This window comes from Nycticebus coucang, chromosome 9, assembly GCF_027406575.1.
Source record: "Nycticebus coucang isolate mNycCou1 chromosome 9, mNycCou1.pri, whole genome shotgun sequence".
Classification (NCBI taxonomy): Eukaryota; Metazoa; Chordata; class Mammalia; order Primates; family Lorisidae; genus Nycticebus; species Nycticebus coucang.
The window spans coordinates 26,565,472-26,575,126 of NC_069788.1; the positions used below are offsets into that span (position 1 = coordinate 26,565,472).

At 41.9% G+C, this 9,655-nt stretch overlaps 1 pseudogene; it reads left to right on the forward strand.

The window, feature by feature from the left end:
• Window positions 1-67: 67 nt before the first annotated feature.
• On the forward strand, window positions 68-244 carry LOC128594957 (uncharacterized; annotated as a pseudogene).
• Window positions 245-9,655: the final 9,411 nt, after the last annotated feature.

A 9,655-nucleotide genomic window follows, 5' to 3' on the forward strand; every position in this document is an offset into this window, starting at 1 on the left:
AAACTCGGAAGATTGATATCTTTAAAGTTACTTCTCTATTAAATTGTTTAAAATTACATGACTTCTCATCGCTTCTCGGCCTTTTGGCTAAGATCAAGTGTAAAATTACATGACTTCTCTCCATAATTGCCAAATCTTCAGAAACAGGTCAGAACTAGTTCTAGCATTTAGCTAGTAAGCATTTTTTCAGTGCTTACTAACCACACACACATAGACACATATCTTTTGGGTGTGCGTATACATACACTATACATGTATAGAAATACAACACATACAGCATCATGTTGCTACATGCTTGCATTCTGAGAATAAGAGCCATTCTGATTCCATCACCTGACCTTACGTAAGGGCTAATTGATTTATTAGGTAATGTTCATTGCTTTAACTACTTCTCGTGGGCAGCTGTGTTCCCAGAGACATGGAACCTATCCATAGACACCCAGAGGGCTTTTTCCACCTTAGGAGTGGAGACAGAGGAACTCCTGGGTGCAGGACAATTGCAGCCCAAACCCTGGTATCTTTCAGAACCTCCAGACCAGTCTCCACGAATAGTATTTCCTTGATGAGTAAAGATACTGAAGACAGGTCGGTCATTCATGGCAGAGCCCTGGGGGATGGACAGTGAACGTCTGGACCCGAGTCTGTCAGAGATACTAGCAGAGGGAAATGTTGTATAAAACAATAAAAGGTGGTATATTCAGCTGAAAGAGGATGTGTCCCACTTCAGTGGTGCTCCCCAGGGGCATCCTGAAGATGGTGAGGGGGACTGGAGCATCTGTGGGGCAACTCTGGGAGGTACACACTAAAGATGGCAGAGCCACAAATGGAAAGAGTTACCCATGGAAGAAAGTCTCTCCAGAAATGCTTACTTTGAATAGAGACAAACTGCCATCACGGAAAATACATGAAATGTTAAGACATTGCCAATTCCTGTTAATTTCTGCTGAATTCTTACAATGGAAACCCAATTCAATAACTGACTGCCTTTGATGAAGCTAGCTATTTAGTCCTCTGCCCCGGCCTGCCTGCACTGACCAAACATAAAAGAAAAAGGGGGTCCTCAGGGAAGGGAGAGCCCTTGTGACATTTGTAGGCAGATCAGAGGTCCAGGCTGCATAAGGAAACTTCAAATCAGAAGAATGAGCCTTACCCCAGGACGAAGGCATGGGGGGGAGGGAGAAGGGGGCTCTGCTGCAGCATGGGCCACCATTCCACCCTGGCAGGCATGTGTCCAGAGAATGGGTTATTACACGGGCCACCATTCCACCCTGGCAGGCATGTGTCCAGAGAATGGGTTATTAAACTGCACTACTTCACTCTCTCCCAGATTTTATGTAGGGCCAAGGGGAGCCCAGAGCAACCAGAGTTCACAGGCTAGTTCCTCAGGCTACAGCCAGCCTTTTCCATTTTTCCCTAGTGCATTATACAAATAATATCTTTCCATCTGTGCAGTGAGCAAAGCAAAGTTACAGAGCACTGTTTTGTAGAGCCCTTTCTCCCAGCCCGTCTGATGGTCCACCCTGGTTGCTGGGCATCTGTTTGGGTCAGAACACTCAGCAAGGTTCAGTGCAGCCGGGGTTGTGCCTCAGGGAATACTGGTAACCAGAGGCAGAACTGCAAGACCAGTCGGAGCCATGGGGGCCTGCTGAGCACCACAAAAGGATCTTCCAGCCATCCTGGGCCATCCTGGGCCATCCTGGGCATCTGTGCAGTGTTCTGCTATTGTCTGAATGCTAGAGACAACACTCGAATCTTTTTAAGCTTCCCACAGGTTCTGGTATCTGTTGCTATGACTGTTTTTATAATAAAGAACTAAGATATTTTTAAGAGGGGGAAAGGAGCTAGCCAAAGCATTTTCTATCTGGGTCAAAGAATATGATAAAAGCAATGAGCAGATAGACTTGATTAGAACAGAGTGAGAAGCCCTCAAGGCACCCCTCAGCGGGCACCATTTCTCTGAAGTTATGACCACTGCGTTTGGAGGCACTTGACAAAACTCTGAATGAGTCCATCTCTTCACCTGAGGATGCCGTAGACCTTTTCGACATAGGAAGACCTGTCAACTTTTATTTCATGGACTGATGAGAGCACGCCCTCAAGAACAGACATGGCCACTGAAAGATAAAAGAGCACTTCATTCCCAAGTGACAGACACCAAAATATCTCAGAAGAATGTAGAACAACTTCAGAGGGAAAGAATGGGGGCTTTGGGTAAAAATGCTCACTGTCAGGAAAGCCTAAAATGAGTTTCCCAAGAAGCTCTGGATGAATGGAAAGAGTTCAGAAAAAAAAATGTTTGAAAACTCAAACACACTCATGAAACTGGTTGTGAATGAGAAAGGAAGCCAGTTACAATCTCTGACCAAAACTGCTGAAGATGACAACTTTGCTGGCAACAGATTACATGGATGACGGCAACTTGGAATGAGACAAAAAGACTGAATCAGAAAATGGAAAAGATTATTTTTCAATTATGTGAAGAAAATAAGATGAATGAAGTGCTTACAGGTCAATGAAAAGTCTCTAAGCAAACTAAGCAAGCAGTCTGAAAATTCACTGCTTGCAGGGAGATTCAAAAGTTTTGGCTGAAATTTCAAATACTAACTACACGACATCAAGAACATGTAATGAAACTTGGCAGAAAATCAATTGAGGATGTAGTTTACCTCTTAGAAATAGAGAAGAAACTTTTTAAAATGTAGAATTACATTACCAGTATAAATTGGAAACACAAACTCCTACATGAAGATGAATAAAGACTTCTGGAGAAATAATTACAAAGAGTAACTTGCTTCTATCAAAGCAGAATTAATTATTTTCCATGAGGAAAAAAAAAAAACTCAAGAAAATCTTTAGCAGATCTCTTGACTAAGAGGAAACTCAGGCAGATGAGAAAAGAAAATGATGACAACAGACTGAAATCGGCTGAAGCAGAGTTTAAATCTAGTTTTCCTAAGCAGCCCTGAGCCCGATAGTAGGCCAATTGATGTCACCACTTCTTACCCCAGGATGAAGGCGTGTGGAGGCTCTGCGGCAGTACTGGCCACCACTCTACCCCGGCAGGCATGTGTCCAGCGAATGGGTTATTGCACAGGAGTGCTTCGCTCTCTCCCAGGTTTTATGTAGGGCCAAGGGGAGCCCAGAGCGACTGCTCCATTAGGGTTAGGATCTCTGGATCCTGTGCCTATGGTATCCTATGTGGCAAAAGGTACTTACTATAATTAAGGTTATGGATCTTTTTTTGTTTGTTTGTTTTTAGAGACAGAATCTCACTCTGTCACCCTGGTGTCATTAGCAACTTCAAACTCTTGGGCTCAAGTGACCCTCTTGCTTCAGCCTCCCAAGTAGCTAGGACTCCAGGCTTGCATCACCATGCCTGGCTAGTTTTTCTATCTTTAATAGAGGCAGGGTCTCACTTGTTCCCAGGCTGGTCTCAAACTCTTGAGCTCAGGCAATTCACCTGCCTTGGCCTCCTTGAGGTGCAGAGATTATCCTGGATCAGCCAGATGGGCACAGTCTAATCACTTGAGTTCTCAACAGCACACTAATTTTTCCTGCTGGAGTCAGACATGTAGCAGAAGAGGAAATCCAGGAGCCTTCAAGTGTGAGATGAATGTAATACGCTATTTCTGGCTCTGAGACTGCCCAGATACAAGATGAAAAGAGGCCTCTGGAAGCTAATGGAGGCTCCCAGCTGGCAGCCAGCAGGGAAATGGAGACCTCAGTCCAATAGCTGCAAGAAACTGAACTGTCCTGCAATCTGAATGAGCCTCCTGGTAAGAGCCCACGCTGTCAACACTTAGCTTACTGCCTGTGAAATCTGCAACAGAGAAACCAGCTGAGCTAACCTGACTTCTGACCTACACAACTATGAGCTAATAAATTTATGCTGCTATAACACACTGAATCATGGTGATTTGTCCAGTAGCAGTAGAAAATAAAGATCACCAAGCAGCCCTGAGCACAGGCCTGAGAGAAATCAGGACATCCCTTGGAAAATCAGGGGAAGAGGAGTCATTAAGCTGTTAAAGACAACTAAAAAGAAATAAATCAGAATGACTTTTAAAGAGAGAGAATGCTGGCAAATCTCTGCTGGCTGTGGATATACAGGAGTCTCTACATGAAGATACTTCTTGAGCTTTTGTTGCGTCTAGAAAAATGATAGGTGCTGGAGCCATAGACCTTGTCTCACTGTCGCTGGGGGTGTGCAGGGAGGAGAGACTGGAAGACAGACATGGAAATACATTGCTGACTATGATGCAATACCTGGAATTCCAAGGGGCACATGCAGAGCCCTGCAGGATTACTGCAGAAGGAGTGGCAAGATCTATATGGAGAGGTCAAAGCACGAGGCAAATGTAGAGGTGAATTTTTTAAAAAGATTTAGAAATTCACAGTTCCTATGGATTGCAGACTATGTTCAGAGAGTATTATAAAATCTATACTTTTGCCTCTGGGATTTTGCCAAGAAATTTAGCAAGGGTTAAGACTTAATTGCCTTTGCTATGGTCATTGGAAAGCAGCCTAAACTGGGAGTTGGAAGACTGGAATTTCATACTCAGACCCAGCATTCGCTAAACAGATTACTTGAGCCTCAGTTACCACATCTGTAAAAATGACAATGAATCATAGCCACCCTGCTTACTTACTTCATAGGACAATTGAAAAGATTATAATTTAATCTAATACGTTTGAAAACATTTTTAAAACACACAGGCACTCTGCACATTTGCTGAAGTCATGACATTTCTATCCTGAGTTATTTGTGCACAATATTAATCACTATTATGCATTAAAATAACAGATTAATCAGAGTGATGAAAATATGTGATTTCTTAGCACATTTCTTCTGAAGCTATGCACATTTGTTCTCTCTCTGGCTTCCTAATGTCTTTGAAGGATAAGCTGAGGCATGCATTATTACTCCAGATTTGCAGGAGAATGAGGAAGATAAAGAAGCCCAAGGTAACAGGGATGAATTAGAACTTGAGCTCCAAGGCCAGGTGTCGTGGCTCACGCCTGTAATCCTAGCACCCTGGGAGACCAAGGCGGGTAGGTTGCCTGAGGTCACAAGTTCAGAGACCAGCCTAAGCAAGAGCAAGACCCAGTCTCTAAAAAATATAGCCTAGTGCAGACTAAAATCTGGTATGCTGATGCCCCCAGCTTTATTTTTGTTACTAAGAACTGCCTTAGCTATATGGCCTGGATGGAAGTGGAAGACATTATTCTTAGTAAAGCATCACAAGAATGGAGAAGCATGAATCCTATGTACTCAATTTTGATATGAGGACAATTAATAACAATTAAGGTTATGGGGGGGGCAGAAAGAGGGACGGAGGGAGGGGGGTGGGGCCTTGGCGTGTGTCACACTTTATAGGGGCAAGACATGATTGCAAGAGGGACTTTACCTAACAATTGCAATCAGTGTAACCTGGCTTATTGTACCCTCAATGAATCCCCAACAATAAAAAAAATATATATATATATATATAGCCAAGTGTTGTGGCGGGCACCTGTAGTCTCCTGAGCCTCAGAGTTTGAGGTTGCTGTGAGCTAAAAAAAAAAAAAAAAAAAAAAAGAACTTGAGCTCCAGATCCTGCCTTCACACTATTCCTTTATATGCACAGTGCCTAGAGCAACAGATAGGAACGACAGTGGGGATGCTTTCTAACAAATTACTTTAATAGCTACTCAGAACAGACACCAATATGTTTGTTCTAATTACAGATGTTCAGTAGTAAAGTCCATCCTTTTCGATATTCAATTGATGGGGAAAGATCATGCCTCTGAAATGTAAAAGAAGAAAGCAGTGCCTGAAAGAACAGCTCTCTTTCTTGTGCTCCAGGTCCCAATTTTCTACCAATGGTCTGCACACCACTATAGGGGCCTTTCTGTTCTTCTGCTCTAGCAATTCTGGGGTACTAAATGCCCTTCCCCATCACCCCCTGTAGAAATTTCTCTCATCCCTAAGTTCAGCTCAAATACCACTCATCCCTGATCCCAGCTATTAGAAGCATCCCCTTCACTTGAAGTCACTCATCTTAGACTGGTAAGATTGAACCCAGCCACCTAAACAGTCTGTCTGCATTTAAATCTCAGCCCTGCTACTTATTAGCAATCTTTCTGCCTCTGATCTCTTATCTGTAAGTGGGAAGCTATGTGGTAATACTAATAATACTTGGTCATTACACAGTTATTTAAAAAGATTAATAACAAAAGCAACAATAGACAAATAGGATTCCATCAAACTAAAACACTTCTGCACAGCAAAGGAAGCAATCAACAGAGGAAAGAGAACCTGCAGAACAGGAGAAAATGTCTGCAAACATACATCTGATAAGGGGTTAAAATCCAGACTATATAAGGAACTCAAACAAGAGCAAGAAAATAAATAATACTTTTTTTAATGAACTAAGGACATGAAGAGATGTTTTTCAAAAGATGACATACATATGGCCAATGAATATATAAAAAATAACATCACTGATCATCAGAGAAATGCAAATAAAATCACAATGGCATATCATCTCATACTTGCTACAAGAACTATTATTGACAAAAATGACAGATAAGCATTGGTGGGAATATAGAGAAGGAGAACCCTTGCATGCTGGTGGTGGAAATGTAAATAAGTATCACCATTATGGAAGACAGTATGAAGGTTCCCCCCAAATTAAACGCAGAACTATCATATGATGCAGCAATCCCACTTCTGGGTGTATATAGATATATAAAGGAAATGAAATCAGTATGTGGAAAAGATATATATCTGCACTCCCATGTTTATTTTACAATAGCCAAGATATGAAATCAACCTAAGTGTCCAATAACAGATGAATGGATAGAGAAAATGTGGTGTATATATACACAGTGGAATACTATTCAGCCTTAAAAAAGAAGGAAATCCTGTCATTTGCAACAACACGAATGAACGTGGAGCACCTTATGTTAAGTGAAATAAGCCAGACAGATAAGGCAAATTCTGCATCACCTCAATTCCATGTGGAATCTAAAAACTGTTGAACTCCCAGAAGCAGAGAGTAAGATGGTGGTTGCCAGGGGCTGGGGAGCGGAAGAAGGAAGGATTGGAAAGACACTGGCCAAATGATACAAAACTTCAATTAGCCAGGAAAAAGGAGTTCAAGAAACCTATTGTCCAACATAGTGACTGCAGATAATAACACATAGTATACTTGAAAATCACTGAGAGAGTAGATTTTGTGTTCTCATTACAAAAATTAATAAATATGTGAGCTAATGTGTATGCTAATTAGCTCTTAGGCATTACACAATGAACACGTGTTTTGAAAGACCATACTTAAATATATACAATTCTTTATTTGCCAAGTTGTCAACATACTTAAATATGTACAATTCTTTATTTGTCAAGTTTTTAAGTTTTTATAAATTAATAATATACATAAAGCACACTTGATGACACATGGCAATTTCAATAAATATTAGCTACTAAATTCTCTTCTATTCCTAGGCAAATTTTTAATCCTGTACTAGGTAGCCAGTTGTCTGAGAATAGGAATTGGTTCCGTAGCCCCCTTACCTCTTGCATAAAAGTACATCCCAGCACTGTCATGATAAGCTCTGTGAGCTTGATCTATCATTTAATTTATGTCTCAAGCTTTCATCTGTAAAACTGGAGTAACCTGAAAATCAAAGGCAAGGTGTAATACTTTAACGGATAGTGCTGGTCCGATCGTAAGCAATGTATCTTAGCAATTATTTGGTGTTTAAGGATCTATATTAAAACCATAGTAAAGGGTGAAAGCTCTAATATGACAGTGCTTCTCAGACAGTATTTTCTTTTTCAGATATAATTTGCTATAAAACAGAGACATGGAAATTATTTACACGATTTCAGAACTTAGTGGAATGGGCAGCTTCACGTGGATGCCCTTTCAACAGTGATTTATTTCAGTCGACATACTTTCCAAGAACGTCACCATCTCTAAATAATAAATAATACTTGTCACTTTGGTGCCTGCATATCTTGGGAGAAAAACTTTGTCAGGAACTCTGGGTTGAATCTCTCCATCCTTTCCTTTACAGCCTGATCCAAGAGCCGCTAGCTTGCAATACCTTTCCTCCAGACTTCTGGAAGCATAAGGCCTCCTTGGGTTTCTGCTGCACACCTTTCAACCAAGGTTCAAAGAGCAGAAGAAACTTTCTAAACACTCCTCCCGCTGCGACTCCCACCTGCAGGGCTCCTACTCAGATCTGGTGCGGACCAGGCAGTATTTGCTGACTGGTCCAGACGAAATTACAGATCCAGATTTGGAGATTAAAAAAAGAAAAAATGGAAAGAAACAAGAGGTGGAACACAGTATCAGGACACCCAAGGCTGGGAAGATGGCAGCAGGTGGCCACATGAGGGCTACGTTCCCCACGATAGTAGCATGGAAGCCATGGCCTCCACCCTGCTGAGAGAGGAGACCAAGGCAGGCAAGTCGTGGAGAAAGCCAGGGAACAGGGCAGATGAAGAACAATGGTGGCCACAGGATGGAGGAGCTTGGAGAAGAAGAGAAGGAGGAGTGAAGGGGAGGGGCGATCTGCTTGCAGCACCCCTGCCTAACCGCTGTGGGCATGTGCACTCCACCCATGGAAGGGGGCTTGCGAATTTAAGGGGGCCCTGTTCGTCCCAACAATTGAAGGCCAGCCATGGTAAGTATTGTGAAATCCACGAGACAGTCCTACACAGAATAATGCCACATACCGCTTAACTTTTGGTACCATTAGCACCTGCCTCATACATTTGGTGTGAGAATGAAAATAGTATACTCTGTCAAGCACCTAAAAGAGTGTTTGGCACATGGGAATCACTCAATAAATGTCAGTAATTGTAATTCTTCCTGTGGAATATCCTACCTTTGGCTGTACAGTGGGCCCATCAGAACAGTTCAACAATGGAGAATGGTTTTCAGCGTGTCTTCTTATTCCCATGTCATCAAATAGGGATCAAATTCGGAGGGAAGCTCCAACAGAAAACAGAGATATCAGAGAATTCCCCTTCAACAGGCACAGACTAAGATAACAGAAGTTCCACGAACACCAGCTATATATTCAGAAGCGTTTAGACAGAATAGTGCTTTGCTGTATTTCATGAGCTCATAGGACCTAGAAAAGCTAATACAGTAGAACAATAGCTGACGTATCAGGTTTTTCAGTCATATTATCAGTTGCTGACAGTTTGCCAGGCTGCACTTGGCATTGGACCTGCATTCACATAACTAAAAGAGGAAAAGTATTAAAACAATCACTTCCCTTCTAGCCAATACAATTAGGCAAGACAAGGAAATAAAGGGAATCCAAATGGGAGCAGAGGAGGTCAAACTCTCCCTCTTTGCTGACAACATGATCTTATACTTAGAGAACCCCAGAGACTCAACCACAACACTCCTAGAAGTCATCAAAAAATACAGTAATGTTTCAGGATATAAAATCAATGTCCACAAGTCAGTAGCCTTTGTGTACACCAATAACAGTGAAGATGAGAAGCTAAGTAAGGACACAACTCCCTTCACCATAGTCTCAAAGAAAATGAAATACCTAGGAATATACCTAACGAAGGAGGTGAAGGACCTCTATAAAGAAAACTATGAAATCCTCAGAAAGGAAATAGCAGAGGATATTAACAAATGGA